At 33.8% G+C, this 15,119-nt stretch overlaps 2 pseudogenes; one reads left to right on the plus strand and one right to left on the minus strand.

Annotated features, from left to right (window-relative positions):
* On the minus strand, positions 40 to 3,306 carry LOC109358555 (annotated as a pseudogene).
* LOC109358551 overlaps positions 11,248 to 15,119 on the plus strand; it is an 8,485-nt pseudogene continuing 4,613 nt past the window's right edge.

Here is a 15,119-nt window from a genome sequence, read left to right on the forward strand (position 1 = left end):
GGTAGTATAAAGAAAAACAAGACATGATAAGTAAACTTCACAAATGATTCCTTCAAGCTGTTTTTCATTCAGTAATTGCTCTGTCCATTATTTAAGTGAGAAAGTACCCCAATAATATGAATAGCAAGTCTAGAGAATAAGAAAATTAGATCACTAGTCATCTTTATTCTTGTTTATTGTATCTGTAGGACACAAAATCTTAAAAATTTCATAAAAATAACGTAATATATCCCAAAACAAAATTGCATTAAGTCTATCATAAATCTGTCAGTTGGTCTAATACGGCATCTATATCCGGGGTTACAGTGACATGCTTTCCGATCTCTCCAATTGTGCAACAATGCTTTTGAGCAGTATTCACAGCAACTGCTTCCTGGGAAAACATACAATTCATACCCGGGGAAACCTACAATCAATTTTGAAAGCATAACGCAAAAAATTAGCATAAAGAGAAACCGAGAGTACGATCATTAATCAACATTCGCATTACCTCATCTAAACGGGTGAGATTTTCAACAAGTGATCCAGTAAAATTGGTTTTGCATGTCCCTCAAATAAACTTCAGACAATGTTTCAACTTATTTTTTCTGGACTTTCACAGTATTGAGTAGTTATAAATAAGAAATGACAAAATATCACTTGGGTATGCATCCTGTAATTTATGATGTGAATATGCAGTACTTACATCGGTAAAGGGAATCACCAAGCTTCATCTTAATCTTACCGATCTTGTATACAAGCATTTTGCCCATAATACCACTTGGTAATTCATTCAACTTACAGGGCTTCGTTGCATTTTTAGACCCTTTAGAAGGTTTAGAGTTCTCATTAGCATCTTCTCCTCCAGCTGATCCTTTAAATATAGGTAAGCTTGCTGGTAATTGAATCAAGAACATACTCTTCTATGGATTTTCCTCCTACAAAGAATTTGATCAAATTATCCCTGTAATCATTGAAAGGAGTTGAACCTAAATAAATTTGATTTCATAATTCTTAACTTACCAACAGACCAAGCTCCATTGCCAAATTTGATTAATTTTCATAAGTTCTAGATTCGGCAGCCTCCCCAAATTCCTCCTCATCGAGAGTTTCTATAAGAACAAGAGGCAAAGTAAGGACACTTGATATTGCAAGTTACAAAGAAATATTTATTTTGAATGCAATAGTGAAATGAGTTCTTAACTCCACTGTATGAACACAAAATGATTTAAGAAAGTGTAACTAGAACCTCATAATTCTATAAATAGGAAGAACAAATATTGTTACTAAATTGACATCAACATGTCTGTGGTAAAATTTCATCAAATGTTTTTTTTATAAATTTCGTCAAAAGTTTTTTATTTTTTCATTTTTTCAAGGATGGTTAGTGGGATTCACCTGGGTTTCCTGCATATGGCCTCCTCACCTCCTCACAGGAAGAGTTGTAGGATAATAACTGTAATAGTCCTGGAGCAACAATCATAACCAATAGTTCAGTACAAAACAAGCATGCACTATTACATCTCGAAATGTAGACACAGAAAACAAGTAAAAATAATAAATCGACAAGATTACATGTTTATTTCAATCAGTATACTTACCCAAGGTTCTTTGTAGTCTTTCTCTCTCACCGCTGCAGTTAAAACATCATATAAAAAATGTTAATATAGAAGGAGCATGCAACATAGATCAAAACAACTGATGATGTTCTAGTAAATTGAAAGTGTCTTGATGGAGGCAGACCATTGGATGCTGAACTCTGACTGCCGTTGATATTGCTTCCACCCTTGGCAAAACCATATGATTTGAATGAAGATGCTTCACCCCCATCACCAAAAGCAATTTGTGAAGCTGACACTGTAAACCATAAATATAAACAATGTGATTTTATAAAACAGAAAGAATGATAACATTCATGCCGTATTAAGTAAAGCGCACCATTGTCCAACATGATTCTAAGATATCGGCATAAACCCTAGATAACAAGTATCCAAATTGCCCAATTTCAACTTTACTTTAAATTATTGAAGTGCAAGGAACTTGCATAGACATCCAACATAGAAATAGCAGAAACAAGTGTGATAGTAGATGTTATCTCTCTGAACACCTTGCAAGATATGTTGATTTAAGATGAAAAAAGAGTTTCATTTGATCCTGTAGCAGCAGTTTCCCGAGGCATCCAACATTTTCTTAATAAATATTATTTAATAGTTCAATTGCTCTCTTTTAAGTACTATCTTCCATTCAGCAGACAGAATATGACACCTAAATGGAAAACTTGACTCCACTCCGTGGAGACTGTAGATAATTTCTGGTATAAAATTGGTCTCATTGGAGTCGATTATATTAAACAGAAAAGCCAGCTTTATTTCACTAAAGATTCAAGCATTGTGTGAACCTTCACTTTAGAAGATTTACTAGAAAGGTAGAATCTGTTTTCATGATACCTCACAGTAAGAATATTTAAATTATGCATCCCTTTTGTAAAATTTGCACATGTGGTTTTCAAATGTTCTATTGCCTTAACAATGTTATTTCAAATTTTCAAGAGGCCAAGCAAAGAGGACAGCGGGTAGGCAAAATAGAGGTTTGGGATCTCAACGAATTCGGAGTAGATCAAATTTTACAAAAAAATGATTATAATCTGATCATACTAAAGCTAGTCAAGAAGTATTCAGATTATGATCGCCGGAGGAACAATAGTTACCCATAACTAATAAAAATATCAAAGGCTTACGATGACAAAAACATTGATCAGAGCATTTCAAAACCAAAAGGTGTAACATACTAAACCTTTTTTCTCAACCTTGTGTCTTGCCTTCATCGAGTTCTCCTACAATAAATCCAAAACAGAAAATTCAAACAACGGAATATCAAAAGTCTGAAAAAATATGAATAAGGGACATCAATCAAACAAACAAAAATCATTTATACATTGAAACGGCGCAACAAATCCCTAGCCTGATTTGCATCATCATTATCAACCAGTTCACTGCATAGAAAAAAGAAGCAGTAAAAAAATAGAAAAAACATGAAATTTGAATCAGTCTTAAATGAACCATATATTGTAAAACCAGATATTACATACGTTTTAACTTCTGGCTTTGGCTTCCTAAGCGATGGAGCTTTTGGTGCAAATTTCAACTACAAAAAAAAAACAATGAAACAAATGATTCATTCATTCGTTAATTCATTTAGATAGTAGTTATTGGTAAATAGTAAAACAAACCTTTCTTCGTGGTGCAGCAGCATTGTCCTGTGAATCCATAAGAGTTGATCCTGAAAAGGAAAATACGTTAATAATAAAACATTGGTAAACCTTGGAAAACAGAAGAATAGTGACATGTGAAACCAAAACAAGAACCTACGAGAAACAAAGAAAGAGATTTGTTTGTTTTCCTTCACTCACCACTATTTAAACGGTTAAACCTAAACCAGGTTACAAAGTGCAATTTACTTTTGGAAACAAGAGAGTGAGAATGTAGGTTTAATTTTAGAGGTATCACGATCCACGTTTAATTTTCGGTCTTATAACTGATAGATTAATTAAGAGAAAAAGATATACAAGAATTGCGCAATTCTAATAGGATTAGATTAGATAAATAAAAGTTGTTTATAAAAAACTTTCGTTTGATATTTTTAAAACTACTTTTGTATGTTTTCTATTGGAATCGATTTTTTATTGATTGTAATCAAAGAAGGATAAAAATCAAGCTACCGTATTTAATCTGTTCATAAAATAGATCGAAGTATAGATTTAAACATAGAAACTATCTCGCAGATATCTTCGAATAAGAGTCAATAGTGTTTATTTTTATTTTTAATAGATGCAATATTTATTCATGATATTAAGTTTTGTATTTTAAAACTAAAACTAGCACAACATTATTGTGTGTGTGGGTGAGTAATAATACACAGATAATAACAAATTCATGATATGAATAATAAGATGTTTGATACTCCCTATAATCCGTATATTTTATTGATTAACTTAAATGTTTTTAGATTAAAAAAACATTAATGTGTATTGTATTTTAGTTAAAACACCTCAATTTATTTCTAAAAGGATAGAGGAAAATTAGAAATAAGCTGTCATTTTTATAATATAAATTATACTTTTGATTTAAAAATTGGCACCATAATAATAGTTGCGAAAGATAAGGAAACATATTCCTTGTTTTAGGAGAAGAGCTTTCCAAGGAAATCAGTGGACCTATATTTTTTTATTCAACCCTATATACAATTATTAAGATAAATAAATACTTGTATTAGATTAATGTTGATCGTAAAAGGGACAAACTTTAAATAAATATCGAGAGGCAGAACTGTAATAAAAATTCGTGGGAAAATTGACGAGAAAAACATGTTTGCTAGACTCAGAAAAGTAGGTAACAGATTTTATATTGAACAATCCTTTTAGGTATTATTGGCAATTTGGGCAAAGTCCATGGGGCTCGCCCGCCCGCACGTTTTAGGCGGGCATGGCATGAAAATTGTGTTCATCTGCCCTAAAATACCCGTCCAACATGTCACTTTTGCTCATGGGCATATAACAATTTTTCAAAATATAATATCTTATCAATTAAATGCATGTCTAGTTTATACAAAACAAGATATTATGTTTTGTGTTTTTAATCTTAATATCACACTATGTATACATGTAATATAAAGTACTATGTCATTTTTAGCATTTTTCTTAATTTAGGGCGGCCCTCAAGGCCGCCCTGCACATGTTTAGGGCGGGCAGGGCATGATATTTCATGCCCTATATTAAAACGGGCATGCCCATGCCCGCCCTAATTTTGATGGGCATTGTGTGGACATGGGCATGACCGCCCTAATTGCCAATGCTACTTTTAGGTAATAGATTAATGCTACAATCTAGCGGGTGTATCATGTTAATTATAAAATTGAAGTATAAAAATATAAATGAAAAATTATATATATAGTAAATAATCTATCATAATATTAATTATGATTAACTTAGAAACCAATCACAATCTCAATATTGTATTCATTTAGAAGAAAAATAAAATTTGCATTTTCATTATAGTGTTACAGAACAAAAATTGCTTAAATATATTCGTATTGTTGGAAAAGCGAAGAGGTCAATACGTGAGGTGTTACTACAATTATTTGAAATGCGTTTGGACAACATACTTTTTTGATTGGATATGGTTTTGACTATTCCTCAAGCCCACCAATTAGTTAACCATAGACATGTTTTAGTTAATGGTTGTATGGTTAATATACCAAGTTATCGCGATAAACCCCAAGATATCATTACAACGAAGGATTAACCAAAATCTGGAGCTTTGATTCAAAATGATCTTGATTCAGCTCCTCATGACGAGTTGCCAGCCCATTCGACTCTTAAACACTATATAATATATATATATATATATATATATATAAATAAATATATATATATATATATAAGTTTTTGATATTAATAGTACAAAATAGGGTTAGCAAGATCCAGTCCGACCCTTAGACCAGTTTCAACCTGATGATTTAGGGACAAGTTTGACCCGTCCAAATAAATAAAAAAGGATAGACCCGATTAAACGGGGCAAACCTGTCGGGAAAAAATGATGAGTTCGAGTCTATGTCCGGGTCACTCGGTCCGTCCCTGATAGTTATATATCAAGGAGTTAAAGATGGTCGTGGCAAAGATTTCTTAGTCACAATGAGTTAAAGATGAGTATGCAACCATGAATTTTGATTGATAGAAAAACCAACTAATTTTTAGTTTGTGTACTTTGTGTGAACTCAAATTTAAGTTTCATTTTTTAATTAATAGCTATTTGAACTTTTGAGTATTGACATGTTGTTATTCTAGTTCTCATGTGTTTTTATCATTTACAAGAACACTTCAGCTTATGTTAACACTTTACACTTTAAATTGTTCTAAATTTTTTAATGTATTATATAATTTTCAGTCATGTGATTGTGATACTTTTTAGTTTGAAGGATACAATTTATGATGTGTAGTTTATATACTGATGTATGTGGGATGCAAGTTTTAGTTGAGTTTATATATAAATTGTGATAATTTTGATTGTACATGCATAAAGATTTGAGCAAAAAATATATGTTTGTCATTTTGTCTTTCCAACCTGAACTCGTCCCTATCTTGACTGTCTTATTTTGAATTCGTCTCACACACGTCACATCCTAATTAGAGATTAACTCAGGTTCAAAAACTATTCCCATCAATATTTAGGGATAGGTGAAGAATATAATTAATCTATCTCAACCCATCCCATATTCACCCTCACTATAAAGGAATTTATGCATAAGTATTAAACTCATATATTGATATAAATATTTGACATCATAGATCCATGTGTACGGGTTTGTTAGCTAGCTTTTGGCATGAATTTGTTGGATTGTCAATGATAGTACTGGAGTGGCAATACCCAATGTTTTTTTTAGTGAATTGCTAATTTAGCTCTTCAGATTTTATGATATCATTATCTTAGACATCTATTAATATCTGTCATGAAATTAATCTCTTCCGAATAAAATTTATTATCAATAAAATATAAAATAAGCATAAATTTTTTATATGTGTGTAACAAATAAAAATAAACTAGGGATAATTTATATATATTTTTTCAAGCAATTTATATATGTGTAAAAAATAAATGTGTAAATGGGTGTGAGAAACATTTATTTAAAATTGCAGCGAAATTATAATATTGGGCTAGGCCCATGTTTTGCGTAACATTTATTTACGTTCAATTACGCGTCTTATTTACGTCACTCCAAACTATATATATCGCTTTGTGACAAACAGTAGAGAAATGCATATCAAAGAAAGAGAAAGAGTAACATGGTTTAACTGTTTTCTCTCTTCTTCTTTTTTCCATTTCTCTTTTTTTAGTTTTAATCTTTGAACTTTTTTTACTAATTGTTTTGACGAAAGTGGCATCTTCGTCAAACATTTCAAAGCCCTACATTTTTTAGGCAATTTCTTCGGCTGTGTCGGTAATGAGATTCAATCTCTTGTTTTTTCGATAATGTTGAAACTTGAATAGATAGAGAATTTGATGAATTTGTGGCATGTACCGACCATTTGTAAGTGCCATATATTTCTCAGTTCTCTTTCTCTCTCGATCTTCAATGTTATTTTACAAAGCTAACATTGTTCCAAATCCCTAAAAATGTCATGAGGCAATTTCTTCGATTGTGGGTTGTGGCTGTAATGAAATAACGATTCAAATATTCAAGAATGTTAATTCTTGTGGGTTGCGGCTGTAATGGAATAACGTTTCAAATGTTCAAGAATGTTCATTCTTGTGGGTTGTGGCTGTAATTGAGTAAAGCATATACTTTCAGTTTTTAAGCAAATTAACAATGAAGAACATACAAAGCCAGAGTGATAAGCTTAAGGCAAGTTTTGGGTCGATCTGTGAAGTTAGCTGCAATATGAAAAGCATGAAACACAGTAACCACACTTAGCGAAGATCAAAACTATACACCTATTATCGACATTCCGCGATAAAATTAATACGATAAGGAAAAAGGAAATTTTGGTCTTGATTTCGAAAAAATTTACAAGGTTATTATGCTAAAATAACACCACATAGTGGGCCCAAGATGTGGGAGGGGCTTCCTAGGTAGAATGATAGAAAGATTGTGTTATGGTTAAAATATAACAAAAATTGACATAGTAAGGAAAAAGCAAATGAAAATATTTTATTCAACAGTGCTACCTTTCCCAATGCAATGCGAGTATAAAGTCTCTGGCGTTGATATCTATTTTGCAAAAGCATTGCAACTCCTTGCATCATAGCTCACTGTAGGAAAAGTTGTACACCTATCTGCACATGTTATGTTATTGAGACATAAATGATAGGCACATAGCAAAGTTAATAGGAAAGAAAGGAAGAAAAAACTATATGCAGAGGGGAAGAAGGAAACTCACAAGAGCCATTACCATAGCACAATAATGATGATATATCCACCTGCAACAATATAGCAAGTTTATTTGCCAAAAGATTTAGTCCCATGTAAACCAATCCCTCCCATGTATAAGGCCTCATTGGATACTCAGATCGACTAAAAAATCAAAGTTCAATTCCTACGAGCGACACTCGTTAAGAGGAATAGCCACGTAATCCAAAAGATCCTTACCCATAAGCTGAAGGATACCTTATGAGGAATGAGGGTGTGAACGGTTGCTGATACTCTAAGGGAAGAGATCTTTAAGACTACACTAAGCATTCTTATGTCAGCCAAAGTTCTTCTCATCCTTAAAAAATTGAGACTGATGGTTGCCCCTCCCTCCATGGCTCCATTCTTTCCCTGTGAGTACACGAATCAATCGGGTATGCAATTCATTTCGGTTTGAGATTTGCCCCCGCATCATTACTATATTTACATTAATTTTTAGATTGGTTGCTCCAAAGGTATGGTATAATTTGTGTCACTTTTTAGACAGTCACAAGTTAATCTGTGATTAGTGTTCGTGGAAAAATATTATGTCATCTAACAGTTAATTCCGTCTATAATGGAAAAACAATAGATAAGCATAATTTTATTCTTTCCAAGACATAGATTGAATTCATTTCATAATCATATACTAAAAATAATAACACTATCATCATATAGTCATCACCTTTTATATCATATTATTATGAAATATAAATATATATATATATATATAATGAGGGATATGTTTACACCTAAATTAAATTACATTAGTTATATTTAATCCCAGTCGTTCATTTTTTAGATCTAACGAATCAAATAGGTGAAACTTAAAAATTATTTAAAATTTCTTTTTTTCTCTCTCATAACTTATTGCACTCACACATGGTTGTTATCTTTCTCTTCTTAAAAGTTATTTACACTCTATATTGACAAGTTTACTCTCTTTCTTTTTTATTTTGACATGGTTGTTCTCTTTCTTATTTCATTTCATGGCATGTTTGCCATTTTTCTTTCAATATCATCTAATTATTATTATATTTATTTATTATTTATCTCCAAATATATTTTCGTACACAAAGTTGTGACTCATCTATGAAACTAAAAATATTATTGTTTATGTGTTATGATCACGATTAAGGTTCAAGTTTAAATATTAACCAATTTATTTAATTAAATGTTTTAGTTGTAGTTCAATAATATTTTTAGACATTTTAATTAAATATATATTTAATCATCCATTTAAAATTATATATTTAGTATTAACATTATATTTCTTAAATTTTTAACTAATATTTATTTTTAATTTATAATAAAAAATATGATTAATGTGAATAAAGGTATAATTGTTTATTTCATAGATGGAGAGATAAAGTCATACTCTCTCTATCCTCTTTTTTCTTTTTTTCTCTTCTACCAAACAACCCATAATTTCATTCGTTTTCACACCTCTTTCTTTCTACTCATCCTCTTTCTCACATTTTTCTTTTTTCTTAAAATTTTCTGAATAACCAAATAGAGGCTAAGAGTTGTTTGACTTAAGAGAAAAATAAAAAATAAAAATGTGTGAGTATTTCGTTGGACATATATTAAAAATTATTTATAAATTTTAGTTTAAATGATACATTATTTTAAAATTTTAGTAGAAGATAATGTGAACAAGTTCTTGTGCCTATTACCATTTAAGGAATAAATTCGGTAATAGAAGATAATATTCATAATATTGTTCCTGACAATATTTTAGAACAAGACAACAATGAGGTTCTCCCTCAAGTACCTATAGATCAAATTCAACAACCTCAAGAAGTAGAAGTGTCATTAAGGAGATCTACTAGAGAGAGGAGGAGCGCAATTCCTGATGATTATATTGTATTTCTTCAAGAACATGAGGATGGCATTGGGTTAACAGAAGATGATCCATTGAATCTTTGTCAAGCCATGAAAAGTTCTAATTCTCAAAAGTGGATTGATGTCATGAAGGATGAGATGAAGTCTATGCATGATAATGACGTTTGGGATCTTGTCGAATTACCTGAAGGTGCGAAACCTATTGGTTGCAAATTGATATTTAAAACCAAGAGTGATTCAAAGGGTAATATTGACAGATATAAAGCTCATCTAGTAGCTAAAGGCTTCACTCAGAAAGAATGCATTGATTATAAAGAAACATTCTCTCCAGTATCTTCGAAGGATTCTNTTAATGGTGACATTAAGGAAACGATCCATATGGTGCAACCAGAAAACTTTGTGTCAGATGGCTCAAAGTCTATGGTATGCAAATTAAAGAAATCCATCTATGGGCTTAAACAAGCTTCTCGTCAATGGAATCACAAATTTCATCAAGTTATTACCTCGTATGGTTTTGAGGCAAATAAAGTTGAAGATTGTGTATACCATAAGTTCAGTGGGAGTAAATTTATCTTCCTGGTATTATATGTCGATGATATACTGCTTGCTAGCAGTGATATGGGACTATTGCATGAGACCATAAGTTATGATACCACTTGTTAGAAATTCCTTATGATTGGTGAAAAACCAATCCTAGGATCTTGAATTTAATGATTCTCACACACATATATGAATCAAAGGGTGTTGTGTCATATCTGAATCTATGTTCGTGGATGTGCTCCTTTGATCCACGTTTCTGAAAGAGGTTTTGTGGTATGATGGCCTTCCTCAACCAAATCCCTGATTCCTCTTGGGACTTATGTTTTCACTCTGATGGGGAGATGAGAAAACTAAATTTTGATTTGGTGTATTGGGGACCATAACCTTCCTGATGTGTTAACTCATTATCCCCTATGGGTTAACCTGATGGGTATCTACCCATTAAGCCCATATCTGTTATAACCTTTTAGAAATCTAAGGGGTGTCACTAATTAGATCACTTATAATGTAACCCCGAAAATAAATAGCTAATATCATTGTATCAAATATATGATACTCACCTTAATTAGAAATTTATAATTTCTAACAATTATCAACAATTAATATAGCTTCAGCTTTCGGGTGCAACGGGGCATTCTGTTCTTACACTATTCACCGGACGAGATCTGTTGTCCCACACAAATTGTGTCACTGCATATACCACAAGCCTACAGTTGATTGAAAAAAATATTTTTAAGTTAAAAAGTTAATAATTGATTATTTTTCTAAGCAACCACATCCAAGGATGACACAGTAGCATATGTGTACCCACTATTCACTCTCTTTTAATTTCAATTTAGTTATCCAGTTTTTTGAATTTCGTACACACATTCGAATCTGAAGTCTCATTTCCGTTTTTAAATTATTTTGCAGATATTAGCGATTTGATTGTGAAAACTGAAAATGCTTATGTGCATAACTCGTCCTAAGAAACTAGGAAATGACTCAGTGAGTCAGCCTGACGATTCCAGTGGAAATGCCGCCAAAAACCATGGCGTCAAATCCCTCGCTTCTCAGGTAATACTAGAATTTGAAAATCTCTCCATTCTAGTTTTGATTTAGCTTTTTTTCAAGTTGTTGGAATTTGATTTTAGATAAAGGATATGGCGTTGAAATCATCGGGTGCGTACAAGTACTGCGCAACTTGCACGGGGCCACCGACGCACGGTGGTGGAATAAGTAGCAACACCGAATCGGACGTGGAGTCGGAACGGTTCTGATGGTCGTACGGGAGAACATGGAGTTCGAGCTCGACGAGAACATGGGGGGAGGAAATGGAGGCAAGATTGAAGGGGATATCGAGCGGGGAAGGAACATCGAACTCCGGCAGTGAACAGCGGAGGGAGCCGGTGGTTCTGTTTGTGGAAGAGAACGAACCGAAGGAGTGGGTGGCGCAAGTGGAACCTGGCGTTTTGATCACGTTGGTGTCGCTTCCACGTGGCGGGAACGATCTTAAGCGTATACGGTTCAGGTACGTTAATTCTCTCGTAGGATCTGACGGTGGTATTTGTTGTTGATAATTTCAGCTTTTGGTTTATGCATTTGGTGTTGATTTTGTAATAGTTTCCTAATTAGTCTAGTTAGTTAAGAGTTAGTTAGTTAGGAATGCTATAAATAGAAGTCTAGTATATTTGAGAATTGTAATTGTATTCTTTGATACTTCAAGTGAATCAATAATACAAAGAGGTATATTCATTGAATTGTTCTTTTATTAATTTCTTGGTATCCAAGTAAACTCATCAATCTTCAATCTTCTTTTCTATTTCTACTCTCTATTCTTTCTCTATTTTTGCTGGTGTGTGTATGCACTTGGTGTGCATATCAGCTGCTTGCAGAACAAGCAACAAAGACAACAGTGGTATCAAGAGCTTTGTGCAGAAGGGATTCTGTGTGAATCAAGAGAAGGGGCCTGTGTGTATGTGTGGGAGTGTGTGTAAAAGAATACACACGAAAACAGAAAAGGAAGGCAGAAGCAGAAGGAGGAAGAAGAAGCTGTCATATGGCAAACATCAATAGTTTTTCTATGACACTCCCTATCCTAGATAGTAAGAACTATGATAGATGGATGAATCACATGAAAGCTATATTTGGATTTCAAGAAGTACTTGAGATAGTGCAGAAAGGCTATCAAGAAATAGGAGAAGGAGCAACTGAGGCTCAAAGAACAATGTACAATGAAGCAAAGAAGAAAGATTGCAAGGCACTATTCCTAATCTACCAAGGTGTTGATGCAGCAAATTATGAAAAGATCAATGGAGCTGAGACTGCTAAGCAAGCTTGGGATAGCTGGTGTATGTATGCACTTGGTGTGCATATCAGTTGCTTGCAGAACAAACAACAGTGGTATCAAGAGCTTTGTGCAAAAGGGATTCTGTGTGAACCAAGAGAAGGGGACCTGTGTGTGTGGGAGTGTGTGTAAAAGAGTGCATTCGAAATCAAAGAAGGAAGGCAGAAGCAAGAAGGAGTAAGCAGAAGCTGTCACATGGCAAACAACAATAGTTTCTCTATGACACTCCCTATCCTAGATAGCAAGAACTATGATAGATGGAGGAATCACATGAAAGCTATATTTGGATTTCAAGAAGTTCTTGAGATAGTGCAGAAAGGCTATCAAGAAATAGGAGAAGGAGCAACTGAGGCTCAAAGAACAATGTACAATGAAGCAAAGAAGAAAGATTGCAAGGCACTATTCCTAATCTACCAAGGTGTTGATGCAGCAAATTATGAAAAGATCAATGGAGCTGAGACTGCTAAGCAAGCTTGGGATAGCTTGGAGAAATGTTATGAAGGTATAGCAAAGATCAAGAAAGTGAAATTGCAGAATCTGAGAAGGCAATATGAAGTCTTGCAAATGGAAGAAAATGAGTCAATTGCAGACTACATGACCAAGATTCTAACACTCTCAAACCAGATGAGGTCATGTGGTAAAGCAATTAAAGAGAAATCAATTGTTGAGAAGGTCCTAAGGACTCTCACTTGCAAATATGACCATATAGTAGTTGCAATTGAGGAGTCCAAGAACCTAGAAGAACTTAAAATTGAGGAGTTGCAGGCATCCTTGGAGGCTCATGAGTTGAGGTTGAAAGGAAGGAACTCAGGCAGAGTTGGTGATGAAGCTTTCATGTCAAGGCACAACAAGAAGAATTCCAATCAATGGAACAAGAAAACCAAAGAAAATAAAGAAAAGGGACAGAACAGCAAATGGAGGACCAATGAATCAAGCTCCTCAACAAGAAATCCTGACCAGAGTGGTACAAGGATTGGTAATGATCCTTATCAAAGCAAGAACAATCAGAGAAATTCAGAAACCAGAAAGAAAATAGACAAAAAGAAGCTGCAATGCTACAATTGTAGAAACTATGGACACTTTGCATCAGAATGCAAATCCAACAAATGGCAGAAGGCTATAGAAGATGAAGCTAGACTTGCAAAAGGGGAAAGCTCAAGCAGTTCTGGTGATGAACACTGCATATTGATGGCTACAACAGTGAATGAATCTGGAAATAAAGGAAGCAATGAAGACTACTGGTACTTGGACACTGGTTGCTCAAACCATATGACAGGTAGAAGAGATTGGTTTGCAGAACTAGATGAATCTGTCAAAAGCAAAGTGAAATTTGCAGATGGAGTAGGAACTGATTCAAAGACTTGATGGCAAGGGAACATCAATTTCCAATGTGCTCTATGTGCCCAAGATGCAAAATAATTTGTTAAGCCTTGGTCAACTACTAGAGAAAGGATACAAGGTGATAATGGAAGAAGGTGAGCTAATTCTGTTTGATAGAACAAACCAGAAAATATTGAAGGCCTCTCTTTCATCCAATAGAACCTTCAAGATAAAGATACAAGTCAGTGAACAAACTTGTCTCAAAGCTGGAGTGGAACAAGATACTTGGCTCTGGCACTTGAGGTATGGACACTTAAACTTCAAAAGTTTAGAGTTACTAAGCAAAACTGAGTGTGTTGCAGGATTGCTAGTTATAAAATCACCTACAACATTGTGTTATGATTGCTAACATTCCAACAAGGTCGAAGAAGCCCCTTGAACTGATCTATAGTGATGTATGTGCGTTTTGTATAGATCGAGACTTGTAGCTAGATTCATTACTCATAACATACTGGGAAGAATTGCAGGAAATCGTTCGATAACACTTCTTCCCCTTTTGAAACAGACTCAATTGGAGGGAACAAGTACTTCCTAACCTTCATTGATGATTGCACAAGAAAGGTATGGATTTACTTGTTGAAGAAGAAAAGTGAAGTCTTTGAGAGCTTCAAAAGATTTAAAGCACTGGTTGAAAGGAAAAGTGAGCAAAAACTAAAAACACTCAGATCAGATGGTGGAGGTGAGTATGCTTCTGCTGAGTTCAGTGACTTCTGCAACAAGGAAGGTATACATCATGAAATAACAGCTCCATACACACCTCAACACAATGGTGTGGCTGAAAGGAAGAACAAAACATTGCTTAGCATGGCTAGATGTATGTTGAGAACAAAGAACTTGCCTAAGAAACTTGGGTGAAGCAATTGCTACTGCAGCATATATCATAAACAGAAGTCCATCAAAAAGATTGGAGAACAAGACACCTGAGGAGGCTTGGACAGGGCAGAGACCTAGCATAAGTCATCTAAGAATCTTTGGATCACTATGCTATGGTCTTATACCTGAGATAAAAAGAAGCAAGCTTGAGGATAGAGGAGAAAGATTGATCTTCCTGGGATACCATACAACTGGAGCATACAGAGTTTACAATCCTACCACTCAGAAATTCATG

The sequence above is a fragment of the Lupinus angustifolius genome, chromosome LG10, assembly GCF_001865875.1.
Source record: "Lupinus angustifolius cultivar Tanjil chromosome LG10, LupAngTanjil_v1.0, whole genome shotgun sequence".
Lineage (NCBI taxonomy): Eukaryota > Viridiplantae > Streptophyta > Magnoliopsida > Fabales > Fabaceae > Lupinus > Lupinus angustifolius.